This window comes from Pseudophryne corroboree, chromosome 10 (assembly GCF_028390025.1).
Source record: "Pseudophryne corroboree isolate aPseCor3 chromosome 10, aPseCor3.hap2, whole genome shotgun sequence".
Taxonomy (NCBI): domain Eukaryota; kingdom Metazoa; phylum Chordata; class Amphibia; order Anura; family Myobatrachidae; genus Pseudophryne; species Pseudophryne corroboree.
Genome location: NC_086453.1, coordinates 2,700,000 through 2,726,828, shown reverse-complemented (window position 1 = coordinate 2,726,828; position 26,829 = coordinate 2,700,000). Strand labels below are relative to the sequence as shown.

Below are 26,829 nucleotides of genomic sequence, written 5' to 3'. Positions count from 1 at the left end.
CAGGCTACAGATGATTACGGGTTACAGCCCCTGCACCAGGCTACAGATGATATACGGGTTACAGCCCCTGCACCAGGCTACAGATGATATACAGGTTACAGCCCCTGCACCAGGCTACAGATGATATACGGGTTACAGCCCCTGCACCAGGCTACAGATGATATACGGATTACAGCCCCTGCACCAGGCTACAGATGATATACGGTTACAGCCCCTGCACCAGGCTACAGATGATATACGGGTTACAGCCCCTGCACCAGGCTACAGATGATATACAGGTTACAGCCCCTGCACCAGGCTACAGATGATATACGGGTTACAGCCCCTGCACCAGGCTACAGATGATATACAGGTTACAGCCCCTGCACCAGGCTACAGATGATATACGGGTTACAGCCCCTGCACCAGGCTACAGATGATATACAGGTTACAGCCCCTGCACCAGGCTACAGATGATATACGGGTTACAGCCCCTGCACCAGGCTACAGATGATATACAGGGTTACAGCCCCTGCACCAGGCTACAGATGATATACGGATTACAGCCCCTGCACCAGGCTACAGATGATATACAGGGTTACAGCCCCTGCACCAGGCTACAGATGATATACCAGGTTACAGCTCCTGCACCAGGCTACAGATGATATACGGGTTACAGCCCCTGCACCAGGCTACAGATGATATACGGGTTACAGCCCCTGCACCAGGCTACAGATGATATACGGGTTACAGCTCCTGCACCAGGCTACAGATGATATACGGGTTACAGCCCCTGCACCAGGCTACAGATGATATACGGGTTACAGCCCCTGCACCAGGCTACAGATGATATACAGGTTACAGCCCCTGCACCAGGCTACAGATGATATACAGGTTACAGCCCCTGCACCAGGCTACAGATGATATACGGGTTACAGCCCCTGCATCAGGCTACAGATGATATACGGGTTACAGCCCCTGCACCAGGCTACAGATGATATACGGGTTACAGCTCCTGCACCAGGCTACAGATGATATACGGGTTACAGCTCCTGCACCAGGCTACAGATGATATACAGGTTACAGCTCCTGCACCAGGCTACAGATGATATACGGGTTACAGCCCCTGCACCAGGCTACAGATGATATACGGGTTACAGCCCCTGCACCAGGCTACAGATGATATACGGGTTACAGCCCCTGCACCAGGCTACAGATGATATACAGGTTACAGCCCCTGCACCAGGCTACAGATGATATACAGGTTACAGCTCCTGCACCAGGCTACAGATGATATACGGATTACAGCTCCTGCACCAGGCTACAGATGATATACGGGTTACAGCTCCTGCACCAGGCTACAGATGATATACGGGTTACAGCCCCTGCACCAGGCTACAGATGATATACGGGTTACAGCCCCTGCACCAGGCTACAGATGATATACGGGTTACAGCCCCTGCACCAGGCTACAGATGATATACAGATTACAGCTCCTGCACCAGGCTACAGATGATATACAGGTTACAGCCCCTGCACCAGGCTACAGATGATATACAGGTTACAGCTCCTGCACCAGGCTACAGATGATATACAGGTTACAGCCCCTGCACCAGGCTACAGATGATATACAGGTTACAGCTCCTGCACCAGGCTACAGATGATATACAGGTTACAGCCCCTGCACCAGGCTACAGATGATATACGGGTTACAGCTCCTGCACCAGGCTACAGATGATATACGGGTTACAGCTCCTGCACCAGGCTACAGATGATATACGGGTTACAGCTCCTGCACCAGGCTACAGATGATATACGGGTTACAGCCCCTGCACCAGGCTACAGATGATATACGGGTTACAGCCCCTGCACCAGGCTACAGATGATATACGGGTTACAGCCCCTGCACCAGGCTACAGATGATATACAGGTTACAGCACCTGCACCGGGCTACAGATGATATACAGGTTACAGCCCCTGCACCAGGCTACAGATGATATACGGGTTACAGACTCTGCACCAGGCTACAGATGATATACGGATTACAGCTCCTGCACCAGGCTACAGATGATATACAGGTTACAGCCCCTGCACCAGGCTACAGATGATATACGGGTTACAGCCCCTGCACCAGGCTACAGATGATATACGGGTTACAGCTCCTGCACCAGGCTACAGATGATATACGGGTTACAGCTCCTGCACCAGGCTACAGATGATATACGGGTTACAGCCCCTGCACCAGGCTACAGATGATATACGGGTTACAGCCCCTGCACCAGGCTACAGATGATATACGGGTTACAGCCCCTGCACCAGGCTACAGATGATATACGGGTTATAGCCCCTGCACCAGGCTACAGATGATATACGGATTACAGCCCTTGCACCAGGCTACAGATGATATACGGGTTACAGCCCCTGCACCAGGCTACAGATGATATACAGGTTACAGCTCCTGCACCAGGCTACAGATGATATACGGATAACAGCCCCTGCACCAGGCTACAGATGATATACGGGTTACAGCCCCCTGCACCGGGCTACAGATGATATACGGATTACAGCCCCTGCACCAGGCTACAGATGATATACGGGTTACAGCCCCTGCACCAGGCTACAGATGATATACGGGTTACAGCCCCTGCACCAGGCTACAGATGATATACGGATTACAGCCCCTGCACCAGGCTACAGATGATATACGGGTTACAGCCCCTGCACCAGGCTACAGATGATATACGGGTTACAGCCCCTGCACCAGGCTACAGAGGATATACGGGTTACAGCCCCTGCACCAGGCTACAGAGGATATACGGGTTACAGCCCCTGCACCAGGCTACAGATGATATACAGGTTACAGCTCCTGCACCAGGCTACAGATGATATACGGGTTACAGCCCCTGCACCAGGCTACAGATGATATACAGGTTACAGCCCCTGCACCAGGCTACAGATGATATACGGGTTACAGCCCCTGCACCAGGCTACAGATGATATACGGATTACAGCTCCTGCACCAGGCTACAGATGATATACGGGTTACAGCCCCTGCACCAGGCTACAGATGATATACGGATTACAGCTCCTGCACCAGGCTACAGATGATATACAGGTTACAGCTCCTGCACCAGGCTACAGATGATATACAGGTTACAGCCCCTGCACCAGGCTACAAATGATATACAGGTTACAGCCCCTGCACCAGGCTACAGATGATATACGGGTTACAGCCCCTGCACCAGGCTACAGATGATATACGGGTTACAGCCCCTGCACCAGGCTACAGATGATATACGGGTTACAGCCCCTGCACCAGGCTACAGAGGATATACGGGTTACAGCCCCTGCACCAGGCTACAGATGATATACGGGTTACAGCCCCTGCACCAGGCTACAGATGATATACGGGTTACAGCCCCTGCACCAGGCTACAGATGATATACGGGTTACAGCCCCTGCACCAGGCTACAGATGATATACGGGTTACAGCCCCTGCACCAGGCTACAGATGATATACGGGTTACAGCCCCTGCACCAGGCTACATATGATATACGGGTTACAGCCCCTGCACCAGGCTGCAGATGATATACGGGTTACAGCCCCTGCACCAGGCTGCAGATGATATACGGGTTACAGCCCCTGCACCAGGCTACAGATGATATACAGGTTACAGCCCCTGCACCAGGCTACAGATGATATACGGGTTACAGCCCCTGCACCAGGCTACAGATGATATACGGGTTACAGCCCCTGCACCAGGCTACAGATGATATACGGGTTACAGCCCCTGCACCAGGCTACAGATGATATACGGGTTACAGCCCCTGCACCAGGCTACAGATGATATACGGGTTACAGCCCCTGCACCAGGCTACAGATGATATACGGGTTACAGCCCCTGCACCAGGCTACAGATGATATACAGGTTACAGCCCCTGCACCAGGCTACAGATGATATACGGATTACAGCCCCTGCACCAGGCTACAGATGATATACAGGTTACAGCCCCTGCACCAGGCTACAGATGATATACGGGTGACAGCTCCTGCACCAGGCTACAGATGATATACAGGTTACAGCCCCTGCACCAGGCTACAGATGATATACGGATTACAGCCCCTGCACCAGGCTACAGATGATATACGGGTTACAGCCCCTGCACCAGGCTACAGATGATATACAGGTTACAGCCCCTGCACCAGGCTACAGATGATATACAGGTTACAGCCCCTGCACCAGGCTACAGATGATATACGGGTTACAGCTCCTGCACCAGGCTACAGATGATATACGGGTTACAGCCCCTGCACCAGGCTACAGATGATATACAGGTTACAGTCCCTGCACCAGGCTACAGATGATATACGGGTTACAGCCCCTGCACCAGGCTACAGATGATATACGGGTTACAGCTCCTGCACCAGGCTACAGATGATATACGGGTTACAGCTCCTGCACCAGGCTACAGATGATATACGGGTTACAGCCCCTGCACCAGGCTACAGATGATATACGGGTTACAGCCCCTGCACCAGGCTACAGATGATATACGGGTTACAGCCCCTGCACCAGGCTACAGATGATATACGGGTTACAGCCCCTGCACCAGGCTACAGATGATATACGGGTTACAGCCCCTGCACCAGGCTACAGATGATATACGGGTTACAGCCCCTGCACCAGGCTACAGATGATATACGGGTTACAGCCCCTGCACCAGGCTACAGATGATATACGGGTTACAGCCCCTGCACCAGGCTACAGATGATATACGGGTTACAGCCCCTGCACCAGGCTACAGATGATATACAGGTTACAGCCCCTGCACCAGGATACAGATGATATACAGGTTACAGCACCTGCACCAGGCTACAGATGATATACAGGTTACAGCCCCTGCACCAGGCTACAGATGATATACGGGTTACAGCCCCTGCACCAGGCTACAGATGATATACAGGTTACAGCCCCTGCACCAGGCTACAGATGATATACGGGTTACAGCCCCTGCACCAGGCTACAGATGATATACGGGTTACAGCCCCTGCACCAGGCTACAGATGATATACGGGTTACAGCCCCTGCACCAGGCTACAGATGATATACGGGTTACAGCCCCTGCACCAGGCTACAGATGATATACGGATTACAGACTCTGCACCAGGCTACAGATGATATACGGGTTACAGCCCCTGCACCAGGCTACAGATGATATACGGGTTACAGCCCCTGCACCAGGCTACAGATGATATACAGGTTACAGCCCCTGCACCAGGCTACAGATGATATACAGGTTACAGCCCCTGCACCAGGCTACAGATGATATACGGGTTACAGCTCCTGCACCAGGCTACAGATGATATACGGGTTACAGCCCTTGCACCAGGCTACAGATGATATACAGGTTACAGCTCCTGCACCAGGCTACAGATGATATACAGGTTACAGCCCCTGCACCAGGCTACAGATGATATACGGATTACAGCTCCTGCACCAGGCTACAGATGATATACGGGTTACAGTCCCTGCACCAGGCTACAGATGATATACGGGTTACAGCCCCTGCACCAGGCTACAGATGATATACGGGTTACAGCCCCTGCACCAGGCTACAGATGATATACGGGTTACAGCCCCTGCACCAGGCTACAGATGATATACGGGTTACAGCCCCTGCACCAGGCTACAGATGATATACAGGTTACAGCTCCTGCACCAGGCTACAGATGATATACGGATTACAGCTCCTGCACCAGGCTACAGATGATATACGGGTTACAGCCCCTGCACCAGGCTACAGATGATATACGGGTTACAGCCCCTGCACCAGGCTACAGATGATATACGGGTTACAGCCCCTGCACCAGGCTACAGATGATATACAGGTTACAGCCCCTGCACCAGGCTACAGATGATATACGGGTTACAGCCCCTGCACCAGGCTACAGATGATATACAGGTTACAGCCCCTGCACCAGGCTACAGATGATATACGGGTTACAGCCCCTGCACCAGGCTACAGATGATATACGGGTTACAGCCCCTGCACCAGGCTACAGATGATATACGGATTACAGCTCCTGCACCAGGCTACAGATGATATACGGGTTACAGCCCCTGCACCAGGCTACAGATGATATACGGGTTACAGCCCCTGCACCAGGCTACAGATGATATACGGGTTACAGCCCCTGCACCAGGCTACAGATGATATACAGGTTACAGCCCCTGCACCAGGCTACAGATGATATACGGGTTACAGCCCCTGCACCAGGCTACAGATGATATACGGGTTACAGCCCCTGCACCAGGCTACAGATGATATACGGGTTACAGCCCCTGCACCAGGCTACAGATGATATACGGGTTACAGCCCCTGCACCAGGCTACAGATGATATACGGGTTACAGCCCCTGCACCAGGCTACAGATGATATACGGATTACAGACTCTGCACCAGGCTACAGATGATATACGGGTTACAGCCCCTGCACCAGGCTACAGATGATATACGGGTTACAGCCCCTGCACCAGGCTACAGATGATATACAGGTTACAGCCCCTGCACCAGGCTACAGATGATATACAGGTTACAGCCCCTGCACCAGGCTACAGATGATATACGGGTTACAGCTCCTGCACCAGGCTACAGATGATATACGGGTTACAGCCCTTGCACCAGGCTACAGATGATATACAGGTTACAGCTCCTGCACCAGGCTACAGATGATATACAGGTTACAGCCCCTGCACCAGGCTACAGATGATATACGGATTACAGCTCCTGCACCAGGCTACAGATGATATACAGGTTACAGTCCCTGCACCAGGCTACAGATGATATACGGATTACAGCCCTTGCACCAGGCTACAGATGATATACGGGTTACAGCTCCTGCACCAGGCTACAGATGATATACAGGTTACAGCCCCTGCACCAGGCTACAGATGATATACAGGTTACAGCCCTTGCACCAGGCTACAGATGATATACGGGTTACAGCCCCTGCACCAGGCTACAGATGATATACGGGTTACAGCCCCTGCACCAGGCTACAGATGATATACGGATTACAGCCCCTGCACCAGGCTACAGATGATATACAGGTTACAGCCCCTGCACCAGGCTACAGATGATATACGGGTTACAGCCCCTGCACCAGGCTACAGATGATATACGGGTTACAGCCCCTGCACCAGGCTACAGATGATATACGGGTTACAGCCCCTGCACCAGGCTACAGATGATATACGGGTTACAGCCCCTGCACCAGGCTACAGATGATATACGGGTTACAGCCCCTGCACCAGGCTACAGATGATATACGGGTTACAGCCCTTGCACCAGGCTACAGATGATATACGGATTACAGCCCCTGCACCAGGCTACAGATGATATACTGGTTACAGCCCCTGCACCAGGATACAGATGATATACGGGTTACAGCCCCTGCACCAGGCTACAGATGATATACGGGTTACAGCCCCTGCACCAGGCTACAGATGATATACGGGTTACAGTCCCTGCACCAGGCTACAGATGATATACAGGTTACAGCCCCTGCACCAGGCTACAGATGATATACGGGTTACAGTCCCTGCACCAGGCTACAGATGATATACAGGTTACAGCCCCTGCACCAGGCTACAGATGATATACAGGTTACAGCCCCTGCACCAGGCTACAGATGATATACAGGTTACAGCCCCTGCACCAGGCTACAGATGATATACGGGTTACAGTCCCTGCACCAGGCTACAGATGATATACAGGTTACAGCCCCTGCACCAGGCTACAGATGATATACGGGTTACAGCCCCTGCACCAGGCTACAGATGATATACGGGTTACAGCTCCTGCACCAGGCTACAGATGATATACAGGTTACAGCCCCTGCACCAGGCTACAGATGATATACAGGTTACAGCCCTTGCACCAGGCTACAGATGATATACGGGTTACAGCCCCTGCACCAGGCTACAGATGATATACGGGTTACAGTCCCTGCACCAGGCTACAGATGATATACGGGTTACAGACTCTGCACCAGGCTACAGATGATATACGGGTTACAGCCCCTGCACCAGGCTACAGATGATATACGGGTTACAGTCCCTGCACCAGGCTACAGATGATATACGGGTTACAGACTCTGCACCAGGCTACAGATGATATACGGGTTACAGCCCCTGCACCAGGCTACAGATGATATACGGATTACAGCCCCTGCACCAGGCTACAGATGATAGTTGATGGCTTCAATCCCTCACTCCTGTCACCCAGACATCTGATGTAGTGTTCACGCTAGGCAGTTTCAGCAGGGCGCCGCGCCCTGCCTTATTTTTTAAGGGCAAAACCCGCCCTGCCCTTTCTGCGGCGCCCTCCTAAAACTGCCGCCCGCTTCCAGCCCTCACAGCGTGTAATACATTCACGCTGAGAGAGCGCTTGGGGGAAGCCCAACATCTCCTTAGGTGCTGGGCACGCCCTCAACAGTGACGCTGCCGGCCGCCCACGTCTCCTTTTATTAGCCGAGATGACCCCGCCCCATATTTAGCATGACCGCGCCCCCTTTTCAGCGCGCGCTAGTGCCCCTTTAGATCCGGCGCCCTGCCCTGCCCGCATTCTAGAGGGAACATTACTGATGTGGAGCTGGACCACTAGACCTGTTAGAGAAAGAGGCAGGCTCCCACCACAAGAAGCCCATCATGCCAGTAAGGTGTTCTCCATGTAACAGAAGACTGCCCTCTGCACCTACCTGAGGTCTGATTGATAACTCAGGACCTTCACATGGAAGTAGCCCAAGTGTGTCCACTCCCAGGAACTGAGCCAGACTGGGCGCCACACAGCAACCACTAAAGTCCAAATCTGGCCTCAAGCAGACTGGTCACAAGGCCAACATCTCTCAAGTCTGCAGATGCTTCATGCATGTGTCCATCCCAGGCTAGCAAACCTGAACCTGGGCTATATTTACTAAGCGGCGTGTGTTCAGGAGATGTGGAAACGTACCACTGAGCACACGTAGCCCTGCGCAGTACCCCGGTGTAAGCCCTCATAGATCTGTCCAGAGCACTTTCTCCCATCTTTCCATTCCTAGCCCAGCGCATTACCAGCAATACCCTCAGCGCTCGCCATGCGGCTATCTGACCCGCTACCTGACAACGCACATAGCGCACTCTCCCCATACCGAGAAGGAATTTTCTGTGGAAACCAGGATTCTCTAATTACCAAAGAATGTGGGTTTTGGAGACATTAACCCCACCCAAGGACACATCTTCAGTTCCTCCGCAATCATCAGCAGCCCGTCCAACCTTGATTTCAACACAAAACACATGCACGCAGCCAGCGGCGGCTCCCCGCCGGGATCCAAGAGACTTCTCCCAATTTTAACCTCTATATTCCAACCACACAATGGAGACCCTGCGGCAGCGGCGCGGTGGCCGGGACGGGCCTGGCGCTCCAGGAATAAGACGCTCCCAACACGCAGACATCTCCCAGACATCTATAACGTGTAAATGAAACACATCCGTAATTTAGGGAAGCCTCTGCGAGATGGATTCTGTGAAATGAAGAGTGCGGTTATGATCCTATTAATAAAGCGCTGAGAGCTCTGAAATCCGTCTGGCGGTATTGATCGCTCGACAGCGTCCCGTCATCTCGCAGATTTATCTCATAATGAATATCATATGAGTGTGGTTTTCCCTATGTCCACGTGCCAAGAAGCAGCCGACCAGGGGTTAAATGACTGCCCCCCCTTCATTCAGACGCTACTCCCACACCACGCAGCATCGCGGAGGTTAAACATGACGCACAGCATAGGATGAAAATTCACCTCAATCCACCTCGCAGGATTCCCCAGCGGAAAACCAGTTATTACACATTTTATGCTACTTTTTAAATCCCAAATTCTCCGTCATGGACACTCAACGCAGTAAGAAAACGTATTCCCACACACGGCCATATACCTGGCACTGAAGCATTGTGGGTAAGGACGTGCGTGGTTAATAAAATCACTGGGGCCAATGTTTTTTTTTTTCCATTTCATTTTGCCAGAAATATACAAAAAAACAATACGTTGTGGGAGCGGCCATGATACCTGCAATACAACACTGCCCCTACTGGCGGAGCCAGGGAAGTGCGCTGCACCTGGTTACAGCAGGAAGCGCGGAGCACACACTTTCTGCTGCCCCTACTGGCGAGCCAGGGAAGTGCGCTGCGCCTGGTTACAGCAGAAGGCGCGGAGCACACACTTTCTGCTGCCCCTACTGGCGGAGCCAGGGAAGTGCGCTGCACCTGGTTACAAGCAGGAAGCGCGGAGCACACAATTCCTGCTGCCCCTACTGGGAGAGCGAGGGAAGTGCGCTGCACCTGGTTACAGCAGAAGGCGAGGAGCGCACACTTTCTGCTGCCCCTACTGGCGGAGCCAGGGAAGTGCGCTACACCTGGTTACAGCAGGAAGCGCGGAGCACACACTTTCTGCTGCCCCTACTGGCGGAGCCAGGGAAGTGCGCTACACCTGGTTACAGCAGGAAGCGCGGAGCACACACTTTCTGCTGCCCCTACTGGCGGAGCCAGGGAAGTGCGCTACACCTGGTTACAGCAGGAAGCGCGGAGCACACACTTTCTGCTGCCCCTACTGGCGGAGCCAGGGAAGTGCGCTACACCTGGTTACAGCAGGAAGCGCGGAGCACACACTTTCTGCTGCCCCTACTGGCGGAGCCAGGGAAGTGCGCTACACCTGGTTACAGCAGAAGGCGAGGAGCGCACACTTCCTGCTGCCCCTACTGGCGGAGCCAGGGAAGTGCGTCTGCACCTGGTTACAGCAGGAAGCGCGGAGCACACACTTTCTGCTGCCCCTACTGGCGGAGCCAGGGAAGTGCGCTGCACCTGGTTACAGCAGGAAGCGCGGAGCACACACTTTCTGCTGCCCCTACTGGCGGAGCCAGGGAAGTGCGCTGCACCTGGTTACAGCAGGAAGCGCGGAGCGCACACTTCCTGCTGCCCCTACTGGCGGAGCCAGGGAAGTGCGCTGCACCTGGTTACAGCAGAAGGCGCGGAGCACACACTTTCTGCTGCCCCTACTGGCGGAGCCAGGGAAGTGCGCTGCACCTGGTTACAGCAGAAGAGCGGAGCACGCACTTTCTGCTGCCCCTACTGGCGGAGCCAGGGAAGTGCGCCTGCCCCTGGTTACAGCAGGATGCGCGGAGCGCACACTTCCTGCTGCCCCTACTGGCGGAGCCAGGGAAGTGCGTCTGCACCTGGTTACAGCAGGAAGCGCGGAGCACACACTTTCTGCTGCCCCTACTGGCGGAGCCAGGGAAGTGCGTCTGCACCTGGTTACAGCAGGAAGCGCGGAGCACACACTTTCTGCTGCCCCTACTGGCGGAGCCAGGGAAGTGCGCTGCACCTGGTTACAGCAGAAGGCGCGGAGCACACACTTTCTGCTGCCCCTACTGGCGGAGCCAGGGAAGTGCGCCTGCCCCTGGTTACAGCAGGATGCGCGGAGCGCACACTTCCTGCTGCCCCTACTGGCGGAGCCAGGGAAGTGCGTCTGCACCTGGTTACAGCAGGAAGCGCGGAGCACACATTTTCTGCTGCCCCTACTGGCGGAGCCAGGGAAGTGCGCTACACCTGGTTACAGCAGAAGGCGAGGAGCGCACACTTCCTGCTGCCCCTACTGGCGGAGCCAGGGAAGTGCGTCTGCACCTGGTTACAGCAGGAAGCGCGGAGCACACACTTTATGCTGCCCCTACTGGCGGAGCCAGGGAAGTGCGCTGCACCTGGTTACAGCAGGAAGCGCGGAGCGCACACTTCCTGCTGCCCCTACTGGCGGAGCCAGGGAAGTGCGCTGCACCTGGTTACAGCAGAAGGCGCGGAGCACACACTTTCTGCTGCCCCTACTGGCGGAGCCAGGGAAGTGCGCTGCACCTGGTTACAGCAGGAAGCGCGGAGCACACACTTTCTGCTGCCCTTACTGGCGGAGCCAGGGAAGTGCGCTACACCTGGTTACAGCAGGAAGCGCGGAGCACACACTTTCTGCTGCCCCTACTGGCGGAGCCAGGGAAGTGCGCTGCACCTGGTTACAGCAGAAGGCGCGGAGCACACACTTTCTGCTGCCCCTACTGGCGGAGCCAGGGAAGTGCGCCTGCCCCTGGTTACAGCAGAATGCGCGGAGCGCACACTTCCTGCTGCCCCTACTGGCGGAGCCAGGGAAGTGCGTCTGCACCTGGTTACAGCAGGAAGCGCGGAGCACACACTTTCTGCTGCCCCTACTGGCGGAGCCAGGGAAGTGCGTCTGCACCTGGTTACAGCAGGAAGCGCGGAGCACACACTTTCTGCTGCCCCTACTGGCGGAGCCAGGGAAGAGCGCGGCACCTGGTTACAGCAGGAAGCGCGGCGCACACACTTCCTGCTGCCGCTAGTGGCGGAGCCAGGGAAGTGTGCTGCACCTGGTTACAGCAGGAAGCGAGGAGTGCACACTTCAAGGTGTAAGATACACAAACCATCTCCTCATCCGGCATCAACAGCTACTGCATAGATCACATGTAGCCCCATTCTGGTGAGCGGTCTAAACAACAACTGAACCTCTTCACCGTTGCTTCATGGTTAGAATTCAAGTACTTTTAGTGTGGATGTAGCTAATGGGCATCTGACGGAGCACCACAATTGCATGAGGGCTGCGGATGCCAGTTATTTCGCACCCTCCTGAGTTGGCGAGTGTAAATCATCAAAAAGTCTGTCTTTTGGGAGCCCAAACTGTATTTTTCTTGTTGCACCGATAGTTTAGACGGGTTTAGCCGCTTGATGTATTTAAACCCCGGTGCATATGGAACGCAGTATGTACAAAAATTGGAAAAATTGAATATCGCCCCATCACTTTAAACAACTGAATTCCCGACATTGAGTTCCTAACACGTGATTGGCTGATTATTCACATTAATAAGCAGACCTGGTAGATAACACAGCAGCCACTGCGTGCGTGTATATAAAATATTAATCACTGCACTGCTCTATTGTCATGCATTTAATTGTATGGCGCAGATCGACATTTGCGGAAATAAGCTGACAGAAATCTGAGGGGAATTGTGCAGCCGGAATATCTGCTTTCCTCTGCTATATTACACGGGCCGGAGACAGGGACAAAATGGCCGCCATCTGGTTAGAAGCCCCAGGGTAAGTTACAGAGGCGGCCCTGTTACATGGGAGCAGAAATATATACACAGCATCACCTCAGGCAGGGGATATAGCAGGACATCGGCTCCTAGCACTGCTATTACCACAGGCGCAGAGAGCCTGGCCCTAGGAATGGATCTCTGGGATAATGGCAGACGGAACCCAACGCAGCGACGGATAACACACGACACACGCGCAGATTTCATGCCAAGAATCTGCACATATTCCAACAATGGCGGTACAGCCGCTGTGGAACTATAAGTGCCACCATGCCTGGCCCAACCTACAGATGCAGAGGGGACTGTCTATCAGAGCGCTGTGGAACCGGTGCTGGCTGTAACTGCAGACACTGAGGGGAGAGACCTGGCAGAGGTCCAGCTTTCCGCCATCACTCTGCAATGTGAGGAATGGAGGCGATCTGTTAGCACAGGTGATGCAGACACACAGGATTATAGGGTTCTGGCGTGATAAATACTGTGTACGTTACGCTGCATTCCCCCAGTCACTGTAATCCCCTCACGCCTACTCCTCATTACTCTGCCTGTGTGTGCCATGGGCACGATACCACTTCCCTCAGTAATAAGGTGCAACCATACCACCCACCACAGCGCCTGCAAAATACCCAGCGGCACACACATTACTCTAATAAACTCTCATCCCTCTGCGGCCCACTGCGGCCCATCACTCCTGTCATCCCACCCCTCCTGTCATCCCACTGCTGCCCACCTCTCCTGTCATCCCACTGCGGCCCACCCCTCCTCTCATCCCACTGCGGCCCACCCCTCCTGTCATCCCACTGCGGCCCACCCCTCCTGTCATCCCACCCCTCCTGTCATCCCACTGCGCCCCACCTCTCCTGTCATCCCTCTGCAGCCCACCCCTCCTGTCATCCCACTGCGGCCCACCCCTCCTCTCATCCTACTGCGGCCCACCCCTCCTGTCATCCCACTGCGGCCCACCCCTCCTGTCATCCCTCTGCGGCCCACCTCTCCTGTCATCCCACTGCGGCCCACCCCTCCTGTCATCCCACCCCTCCTGTCATCCCAGGTACCAGGAGCCAGTGATGTGCATGAAGCAGGGACGTGCAGTCAGGTGAGGTAGGAGGCAGTGCCCAGGGACGTGTAGTCAGGGGAGGTAGGAGGCAGTGCCCAGGGACGTGTAGTCAGGGGAGGTAGGAGGCACTGCCCAGGGACGTGTAGTCAGGGGAGGTTGGAGGCACTGCCTCCCCTGTGATCAATTATTAAAATAATACATACAATATTCTGTGTCATAAGTATCTTCTTTATTTTATTCTAATAATTGTTACTACTAAAATCAGTTTGGGAGGCACTGATAGCAGTGCCTCTCGTGGATAATGGGAACGGGGATAGAGCGGGGGCGGGGCCAAGCACTGGGCTGTAAAAGCCCTTTAAAAAAAAGCTTGAAGGCGGCACATATACAAATGCCTTGCTGACAGGGACAACACGCCCATGTCAGCAAGACAGCTGTGATTGGACAGCGGATCCAGTGCTGGATCAGCTGTCCAATCACCCCTATATGCTGCGCGGCGGGCGGAAGTGATGGCGGGTCCCGGCGGTGGAGCTGTCCCAGGCACCCAGCTACAGCAGCGGAGGAGCGGTGGCCCTGAAGACTGAAGCGGCGGAGGCCAGCGCTCTTTCCTCTCCTCCCAGCCAGCAGCAGCGCCTACACTCACTGTCCGGACACACGGGTGAGGGGGGGGAGGGAATGCGATGAGTCTCGGCCAGTGACGTGCGGTGAGGTCATAGACTGGGTATATATATATCTCCATCAGTGCCTCCCCAGTCTATGACCTCACCGCACATCACTGGCATGAGGCTATAGAATATATATATATATATATATATATATATATATATATATATATATATACACACACACACACACACACAAATACATATATACACACACACACACACACACACACACACACACACACACACCCTGATACAGTAGTTTGCAGCATGCCAACATGCACTATTACGGTACTTTTGCGGCATGTTCTAGTGCACTACAGTACTTTGCAGCGCGCCCTCCTACACTATACCGGTGTACACATGGCGTGATGCGCCGTACAGCCAGACATTGACTATTCGATGGGGCCGGAGCTCAGCCCCGCCAATATAGTCAATTGAGGTAATTCAGACCTGATCGCTCACTAGCGGTTTTTGCAGCGCTGCGATTAGGTCAGAACTGCGCATGTGTATATACCACAATGCGCAGGCGCATCGCACGGGTACAAAGCGGATCACCGCTCAGCAATGGGTTTGTGCGAAGAATCTATTGGCACGGGCGATTGCAAGATGACTGACAGGAAGAGGGCGTTTGTGGGAGGTAACTGACCGTATTCAGGGAGTGGTTGTAAAAACGCAGGCGTGTCCAAGCGTTTGCAGGGCAGGTGTCTGACGTCAGTTCCGGTCCTGACAGGCTGATGTGATCGCAGCGGCTGAGTAAGTCCCGGGCTGCGCAGAGATCAGTTTGTACAGTTCGGCTACACATGTGATCACACACTTGCACAGCGAAAATACACTCCCCTATGGGCGGCGACTATCTGATCACAGCGCTGCAAAATACCCCTAGCGAGCGATCAGGTCTGAATTAGGCGCACTGTTGGGCTGCCTGCACACACACCGATCCCGCGGCACTGTGTAACGGCATCGCAAGGACTAGACACGGTGCGATTTCCACTATACCACACAGTGTGTACACAACCTATGCTCTGCGGTCTCACTGCTGACAATCATTACACAGGTAGCCAGGCACAGGTGTGTGTTTCTCACCTCCCCCATCATTAATGGTCTACTCATGCAGGAACTAGTGACCTGTGGAAGGAGCCGGTCACACAGTAGGACACGGCAGGGGGGAAGGGACCCTCAGAAAACGAGGTGAGAGACATCACACACCTCTTCCTATCCTGACCTCCCCCACTATCCCATTACAACCATCTCAAGGAACCCACAAAGAGGGGAGATGGAGCGCAAGAGACTCCCCTGCAGACCCCCACGCTGAGGACTTCCCAATCTCTGTATATTGGTACTGGAAGTGTCTATTGTATGGGCAGCTCTATCCAGCACACAAGGGAGGCTGCACAGGAGGCTTCTCAACAGTAAATGCTGGGGTATTATCACCCTGGTGCTCTCACATAATAATATCTGTACTATATACCTACATTACTGGAGACGTCTCCTCCTAATCCCTACAGTGCAGAGCAACCGCCTCATAATCCCTACAGTGCAGAGCCACCGCCTCCTAATCCCTACAGTGCAGAGCCACCGCCTCCTAATCCCTACAGTGCAAAGCCACTGCCTCCTAATCCCTACAGTGCAGAGCCACCACCTCCTAATCCCTACAGTGCAGAGCCACCACCTCCTAATCCCTACAGTGCAGAGCCACCTCCACTAATCCCTACAGTGCAGAACCACTGCCTCCTAATCCCTACAGTGCAGAGCCACCTCCTCCTAATCCCTACAGTGCAGTGCCACCTCCTCCTAATCCCTACAGTGCAGAGCCACCTCCTCCTAATCCCTACAGTGCAAAACCACTGCCTCCTAATCCCTACAGTGCAGAGCCACCTCCTCCTAATCCCTACAGTGCAGAGCCACCACCTCCTAATCCCTACAGTGCAGAGCCACCTCCACTAATTCCTACAGTGCAGAACCACTGCCTCCTAATCCCTACAGTGCAGAGCCACCTCCTCTTTATCCCTACAGTGCAGTGCCACCTCCTCCTAATCCCTACAGTGCAGAATCACCTCCTCCTAATCCCTACAGCGCAAAGCCACCTCCTCCTAATCCCCACATCCTAGAGCCACCTCCTCCCAATCCCTACATCATAGAGCCACCTCCTTCTAACCCACTACATCATAGAGCCGCCTCCTCCTAATTACTACATCATAGAGCCACCTCCTCCGAATACCTACATCATAGAGCCACCTCCTCCCAATCGCTACATCCTAGAGCCACCTCCTCCCAATCGCTACAGTATAGAGCCACCACCTTCCAAATCCTACATCATAGAGCCACCTCCACCCAATCCCTACAGTATAGAGCCACCTCCTCCCAATCCCTACATCATAGAGCCACCTCCTCCCAATCCCTACATCATAGAGACGTATCCTCCTAAACCCTACATCATAGAGACGTATCCTCCTAATACCTACATCATAGAGACATATCCTCCTAATACCTACATCATAGAGATGTATCCTCCTAATACCTACATCATAGAGACGTATCCTCCTAAACCCTACATCATAGAGACGTATCCTCCTAAACCCTACATCATAGAGACGTATCCTCCTAAACCCTACATCATAGAGACGTATCCTAGTAAACCCTACATCATAGAGCCACCTCCTCCCAATCCCTACATCATAGAGCCACCTCCTCATCCCTACATCATAGAGCCACCCCTCCCAATCCCTACATCATAGAGCCACCTCATCCCAATCCCTACATCATAGAGCCACCTCCTCCCAATCCCTACATCATAGAGACGTATCCTCCTAAACCCTACATCATAGAGACGTATCCTCCTAAACCCTACATCATAGAGCCATGTCCTCCCAATCCCTACATCATAGAGACGTATCCTCCTAAACCTTACATCATAGAGCCATGTCCTCCCAATCCCTACATCATAGAGACGTATCCTCCCAATCCCTACATCATAGAGCTACCTCCTCCCAATCCCTACATCATAGAGTAACCTCATCCTAATCCCTACAGTGCAGAGCCACCTCCTCCCAATCCCTACATCATAGAGCCACCTCCTCCCAATCCCTACATCATAAAGCCACCTCCTCCTAATCCCTACATCAAAGAGCCACCTCCTCCCAATCCCTACATCATAGAGCCACCTCCTCCCAATCCCTACATCATAGAGCCACCTCCTCCCAATCCCTACATCATAGAGCCACCTCCTCCCAATCCCTACATCATAGAGCCACCTCCTCCTAATCCCTACAGTGCAGAGCCACCTCATCCTAATCCCTACAGTGCAGAGCCACCTCCTCCCAATCCCTATATCATAGAGACGTATCCTCCTAATCCCTACATCATAGAGACGTATCCTCCTAATCCCTACATCATAGAGACGTATCCTCCTCATCCCTACAACATAGAGACGTATCCTCCTAATCCCTACATCATAGAGACGTATCCTCCTCATCCCTACAACATAGAGACGTATCCTCCTAATACCTACATCATAGAGCCGCCTCCTCCCAATCCCTATATCATAGAGACGTATCCTCCTAAACCCTACATCATAGAGACGTATCCTCCTAATACCTACATCATAGAGCCACCTCCTCCCAATCCCCACAGTATAGAGCCACCTCCTCCCAATCCCTACATCAGAGCAACCTCCTCCCAATCCCTACATCATAGAGCCACCTCCTCCCAATCCCTACATCATAGAGCCACCTCCTCCTAATCCCTACAGTGCAGAGCCACCTCCTCCCAATCCCTACAGTATAGAGCCACCTCCTCCCAATCCCTACATCATAGAGCCACCTCCTCCCAATCCCTACATCATAGAGACGTATCCTCCTAAACCCTACATCATAGAGACGTATCCTCCTAATACCTACATCATAGAGACATATCCTCCTAATACCTACATCATAGAGATGTATCCTCCTAATACCTACATCATAGAGACGTATCCTCCTAAACCCTACATCATAGAGACGTATCCTCCTAAACCCTACATCATAGAGACGTATCCTCCTAAACCCTACATCATAGAGACGTATCCTAGTAAACCCTACATCATAGAGCCACCTCCTCCCAATCCCTACATCATAGAGCCACCTCCTCATCCCTACATCATAGAGCCACCCCTCCCAATCCCTACATCATAGAGCCACCTCATCCCAATCCCTACATCATAGAGCCACCTCCTCCCAATCCCTACATCATAGAGACGTATCCTCCTAAACCCTACATCATAGAGACGTATCCTCCTAAACCCTACATCATAGAGCCATGTCCTCCCAATCCCTACATCATAGAGACGTATCCTCCTAAACCTTACATCATAGAGCCATGTCCTCCCAATCCCTACATCATAGAGACGTATCCTCCCAATCCCTACATCATAGAGCTACCTCCTCCCAATCCCTACATCATAGAGTAACCTCATCCTAATCCCTACAGTGCAGAGCCACCTCCTCCCAATCCCTACATCATAGAGCCACCTCCTCCCAATCCCTACATCATAAAGCCACCTCCTCCTAATCCCTACATCAAAGAGCCACCTCCTCCCAATCCCTACATCATAGAGCCACCTCCTCCCAATCCCTACATCATAGAGCCACCTCCTCCCAATCCCTACATCATAGAGCCACCTCCTCCCAATCCCTACATCATAGAGCCACCTCCTCCTAATCCCTACAGTGCAGAGCCACCTCCTCCTAATCCCTACAGTGCAGAGCCACCTCCTCCCAATCCCTATATCATAGAGACGTATCCTCCTAATCCCTACATCATAGAGACGTATCCTCCTAATCCCTACATCATAGAGACGTATCCTCCTCATCCCTACAACATAGAGACGTATCCTCCTAATCCCTACATCATAGAGACGTATCCTCCTCATCCCTACAACATAGAGACGTATCCTCCTAATACCTACATCATAGAGCCGCCTCCTCCCAATCCCTATATCATAGAGACGTATCCTCCTAAACCCTACATCATAGAGACGTATCCTCCTAATACCTACATCATAGAGCCACCTCCTCCCAATCCCCACAGTATAGAGCCACCTCCTCCCAATCCCTACATCAGAGCAACCTCCTCCCAATCCCTACATCATAGAGCCACCTCCTCCCAATCCCTACATCATAGAGCCACCTCCTCCTAATCCCTACAGTGCAGAGCCACCTCCTCCCAATCCCTACATCATAGAGCCACCTCCTCCCAATCCCTATATCATAGAGACGTATTCTACTAATCCCTACATCATAAAGACGTATCCTCCTCATCCCTCCATCATAGAGACGTATCCTCCTAATACCTACATCATAGAGCCGCCTCCTCCCAATCCCTATATCATAGAGACGTATCCTCCTAAACCCTACATCATAGAGACGTATCCTCCTAATCCCTACATCATAGAGACGTATCCTCCTAAACCCTACATCATAGAGACGTATCCTCCTAAACCCTACATCATAGAGACGTATCCTCCTAATACCTACATCATAGAGCCGCCTCCTCCCAATCCCTATATCATAGAGACGTATCCTCCTAAACCCTACATCATAAAGACGTATCCTCCTAATCCCTACATCATAGAGACGTATCCTCCTAAATCCTACATCATAGAGACGTATCCTCCTAATACCTACATCATAAAGACGTATCCTCCTCATCCCTACATCATATAGACGTATCCTCCTAATCCCTACATCATAGAGACGTATCCTCCTAATCCCTACATCATATAGACGTATCCTCCTAAACCCTACATCATAGAGCCATGTCCTCCCAATCCCTACATCGTAGAGACGTATCCTCCTAAACCCTACATCATAGAGCCACCTCCTCCCAATCCTACATCATAGAGCCACCTCCTCCTAATCCCTACAGTGCAGAGCCACCTCCTCCCAATCCCTACATCATAGAGCAACCTCCTCCTAATCCCTACATCATAGAGCCTCCTCCTCCCAAACCCTACATCATAGAGCCACCTCTTCCCAATCCCTACAGTATAGAGCCACCTGCTCTCAATCCCTACATCATAGAGCCACCTCCTCCCAATCCCTACATCATAGAGCCACCTTCTCCTAATCCACTACATCATAGAGCCACCTCTCCCAATCCCTACATCATAGAGCCACCTCCTCCTAATTCCTACATCATAGAAACGTATCCTCCTCATCCCTACATCATAGAGACGTATCCTCCTAATACCTACATCATAGAGCCGCCTCTTCCCAATCCCTATATCATAGAGACGTATCCTCCTAATCCCTACATCAGAGACGTATCCTCCTAAACACTACATCATAGAGACGTATCCTCCTAAACACTACATCATAGAGACGTATCCTCCTAATACCTACATCATAGAGACGTATCCTCCTCATCCCTACATCATAGAGACGTATCCTCCTAAACACTACATCATAGAGATGTATCCTCCTAAACCCTACATCATAGAGACGTATCCTCCTAATCCCTGCATCATAGAGACGTATCCTCCCAATCCCTACATCATAGAGCCACCTCCTCCCAATCCCTACATCATAGAGCCAACTCCTCCTAATCCCTACATCATAGAGCCAACTCCTCCTAATCCCTACATCATAGAGCCACCTCCTCCCAATCCCTCCATCATAGAGCCACCTCCTCCCAATCCCTCCATCATAGAGCCACCTCGTCCCAATCCCTACATCATAGAGCCATCTCCTCCTAATCCCTGCATCATAGAGCCACCTCCTCCTAACCCACTACATCATAGAGCCACCTCCTCCCAATCCCTACATCATAGAGCCACCTCCTCCCAATCCCTACATTATAGAGCCACCTCCTCCGAATCCCTACATCAGAGCCTCCTCCTCCCAATCCCTACATCATAGAGCCACCTCCTCCTAATCCACAACATCATAGAGCCACCTCCTCCCAATCCCTACATCATAGAGCCACCTCCTCCTAATCCACAACATCATAGAGCCACCTCCTCCCAATCCCTACATCATAGAGCCACCTCCTCCTAATCCACTACATCATAGAGCCACCTCCTCCCAATCCCTACATCATAAAGCCACCTCCTCCCAATCCCTACAGTATAGAGCCACCTGCTCCCAATCCCTACATCATAGAGCCACCTCCTCCCAATCCCTACATCATAGAGCCACCTCCTCCTAACCCACTACATCATAGAGCCACCTCCTCCTAATTCCTACATCATAGAGACGTATCCTCCTAAACCCTACATCATAGAGACGTATCCTCTTAATCCCTACATCATAGAGCTGCCTCCTCCCAATCCCTACATCATAGAGCCGCCTCCTCCTAACCCACTACATCAAAGAGCCACCTCCTCCTAATTCCTACATCATAGAGACGTATCCTCCTAAACCCTACATCATAGAGACGTATCCTCCTAATCCCTACATCATAGAGACGTATCCTCCTAAACCCTAAATCATAGAGACGTATCCTCCTAAACCCTACATCATAGAGACGTATCCTCCTAATACCTACATCATAGAGACGTATCCTCCTAATACCTACATCATAGAGACGTATCCTCCTAATACCTACATCAAAGAGCCGCCTCCTCCTAATCCCTACATCATAGAGACGTATCCTCCTAATCCCTACATCATAGAGACGTATCCTCCTAATACCTACATCATAGAGACGTATCCTCCTCATCCCTACATCATAGAGACGTATCCTCCTAATCCCTACATCATAGAGACGTATCCTCCTAATCCCTACATCATAGAGCCGTCTCCTCCTAACCCACTACATTTTAGAGCCACCTCCTCCTAATTCCTACATCATAGAGACGTATCCTCCTAAACCCTACATCATAGAGACGTATCCTCCTAAACCCTACATCATAGAGACGTATCCTCCTAATACCTACATCATAGAGACGTATCCTCCCCATCCCTACATCATAGAGACGTATCCTCCTAATCCCTACATCATAGAGCCGCCTCCTCCCAATCCCTACATCATAGAGCCACCTCCTCCTAACCCACTACATCATAGAGCCACCTCCTCCTAATCCCTACATCATAGAGACGTATCCTCCTAAACCCTACATCATAGAGACGTATCCTCCTAAACCCTACATCATAGAGACGTATCCTCCTAAACCCTACATCATAGAGACGTATCCTCCTAAATCCTACATCATAGAGACGTATCCTCCTAATTCCTACATCATAGAGACGTATCCTCCTAATCCCTACATCAGAGACGTATCCTCCTAATTCCTACATCATAGAGACGTATCCTCCTAATCCCTACATCATAGAGCCGCCTCCTCCCAATCCCTACATCATAGAGACGTATCCTCCTAAACCCTACATCATAGAGACGTATCCGCCTAATCCCTACATCATAGAGATGTATCCTCCTAAATCCTACATCATAGAGACGTATCCTCCTAAACCCTACATCATAGAGACGTATCCTCCTAATACCTACATCATAGAGACGTATCCTTCTCATCCCTACATCATAGAGACGTATCCTCCTAATCCCTACATCATAGAGACGTATCCTCCTAATCCCTACATCATAGAGCCGTCTCCTCCTAACCCACTACATCATAGAGCCACCTCCTCCTAATTCCTACATCATAGAGACGTATCCTCCTTAACCCTACATCATAGAGACGTATCCTCCTAAACTCTACATCATAGAGACGTATCCTCCTAATACCTACATCATAGAGACGTATCCTCCTCATCCCTACATCATAGAGACGTATCCTCCTCATCCCTACATCATAGAGACGTATCCTCCTCATCCCTACATCATAGAGACGTATCCTCCTCATCCCTACATCATAGAGCCGCCTCCTCCCAATCCCTACAGTGCTGAGTGCATAGGAAGAAATCCCTGACAATGGGTAAAATGTCCTTATCTTCCCTGTAGCACACTGCTGCAGACACAGATTCATATATACATATAATATAATTATTTCCTGATGACACGTCCATGTAAGGCACGGTGTATACAGCTGTACATCTTGAGGCATGTATGGAGAAACAGAGGTGTACATAAAAGCACATTACACACATTGTGTATGAGGCGATTGCTGTGTATATATGGTACAACAACATGGGCCCTCATTCCGAGTTGATCGGTCGCAAGGCGAATTTAGCAGAGTAACACACGCTAAGCCGCCGCCTACTGGGAGTGAATCTTAGCTTCTTAAAATTGCGACCGATGTATTCGCAATATTGCGATTACTAACTACTTAGCAGTTTCAGAGTAGCTCCAGACTTACTCTGCCTGTGCGATCATTTCAGTGCTTGTCGTTCCTGGTTGACGTCACAAACACACCCAGCGTTCGCCCAGGCACTCCCACCGTTTCCCCGGCCACTCCTGCGTTTTTTCCGGAAACGGTAGCGTTTTCAGCCACACGCCCCTGAAACGCCGTGTTTCCGCCCAGTAACACCCATTTCCTGTCAATCACATTACGATCGCCGGAGCGAAGAAAAAGCCGTGAGTAAAAATACTTTCTTCATAGTAAAGTTACTTGGCGCAGTCGCAGTGCGAACATTGCGCATGCGTACTAAGCGAATTTTCACTGTGATGCGATGAAAAATACCGAGCGAACAACTCGGAATGAGGGCCTTGGTGCGGGATGAGGTGTGTATTGCCCAGCTAATGAGGAATGTACATACTTACCCCAGATACATAGTTTCCCAGATCACATCCCTGCAAGACATTTAAAGTCCTAAACACTAGGGAAGGGGTAACCCTGTGAGTGCCGTTTATTCCCTGTAACATGCGCACACATAAACCTCTCCCCTGTCCCATAGTCACATGGAACACCGTCTCTGATCAACAGAAAACATCCACTTTGTCCCCATGTAACACGACTCAGTATGTAACACGGCTCAGATCACAGCGTGACCCATGTATGTAACACGGCTCAGACCACAGCGTGACCTATGTATGTAACACGGCTCAGACCACAGCGTGACCTATGTATGTAACACGGCTTAGAGCTGGAGACCACAGCGGCGTGACCTATGTATGTACCATGGCTCAGAGCTGGAGACCACAGCGTGACCTATGTATGTAACACGGATCAGAGCTGGAGACCACAGCGTGACCTATGTATGTAACACAGCTCATAGAAGGAGACCACAGCATGACCTTTGTATGTAACATGGATCATAGCTGGAGACAACTGCATGACCTATGTATGTAACACGGCACAGAGCTGGAGACCACAGCGTGACCTATGTATGTAACACGGATCAGAGCTGGAGACGGCTGCATGACCTATGTATGTAACACGGCACAGAGCTGGAGACCACAGCGTGACCTATGTATGTAACTCGGCTCATAGAAGGAGACCACAGCGAGACTCCTGCATATTATTACAAGGGGCACACACAGTATCATCACCAAATTTACATGATATGACAGGGATCCTGCATCATACATGCACACATGACAGTCACAGAATGTACATGGGATGACGGGGATCCTCTATCGTACTTGAACATGGGATGACAGGGATCCTCCATCATACATGCACACGTGACAGTCACAGATATTACATAGGATGACAGGGATCCTCCATCATACATGCACACGTGACAGTCACAGAATTTACATGGGAAGACAGGGATCCCCCATCATACATGCACACGTGACAGTCACAGAATTTACATGGGAAGACAGGGATCCCCATCATACATGCACACGTGACAGTCACAGAATTTACATGGGAAGACAGGGATCCCCCATCATACACGCACACGTGACAGTCACAGAATTTACATGGGAAGACAGGGATCCCCCATCATACATGCACACGTGACAGTCACAGATATTACATGGGAAGACAGGGATCCCCATCATACATGCTCACGTGACAGTCACAGATATTACATGGGAAGACAGGGATCCCCATCATACATGCTCACGTGACAGTCACAGATATTACATGGGAAGACAGGGATCCCCCATCATACATGCACACATGACAGTCACAGATATTACATGGGAAGACAGGGATCCCCATCATACATGCACACGTGACAGTCACAGATATTACATGGGAAGACAGGGATCCCCATCATACATGCTCACGTGACAGTCACAGATATTACATGGGAAGACAGGGATCCCCATCATACATGCACACGTGACAGTCACAGAATGTACATGGGAAGACAGGGATCCCCCATCATACATGCACACATGACAGTCACAGATATTACATGGGAAGACAGGGATCCCCCATCATACATGCACACGTGACAGTCACAGAATGTACATGGGAAGACAGGGATCCCTCATCATACATGCACACGTGACAGTCACAGATATTACATGGGAAGACAGGGATCCCCCATCATACATGCACACGTGACAGTCACAGATATTACATGGGAAGACAGGGATCCTCCATCATACATGCACACGTGACAGTCACAGAATGTACATGGGAAGACAGGGATCCTCCATCATACATGCACACGTGACAGTCACAGAATGTACATGGGAAGACAGGGATCCTCCATCATACATGCATACGTGACAGTCACAGATATTACATGGGCAGACACGCATGACACAATAGTTACACAGAAGTCTGATTGGAGGTGACAGCGGTAATGTGTGGGTGCTGGAACACACCCGGTCATAGGGTCATCACAGCGGCACACTGCAGAGGAATGCAGGGCCCTCCGGCAGGCACACAACACACAGTCAATGGGGAATGGCACAATGCCGGCAGCCCTTTGTAAGAGGATTTACATTCTGTGTAGTGCGGATCCCACCCCGGAGCGGACTACTGACTGAGTGTCCCAGCGAGAGCCCCGTCACACTCACAGGCTGACCAGACCACGCTGGGTGCACAGGAGCTTGCAATCTACAAGAACAAGTACATGAGAATCGCCGTAGGTACTGTAGCCGGCGTCTGAATGTCCGTTCCT

General features: G+C 51.7%; 1 protein-coding gene across 7 annotated transcripts in view; it reads right to left on the bottom strand.

Annotated features, from left to right (window-relative positions):
- Positions 1-26,829, bottom strand: part of LOC134965708 (ephrin type-B receptor 2) — a 393,650-nt gene that overhangs the window by 354,699 nt on the left and 12,122 nt on the right. The window lies entirely within an intron of this gene.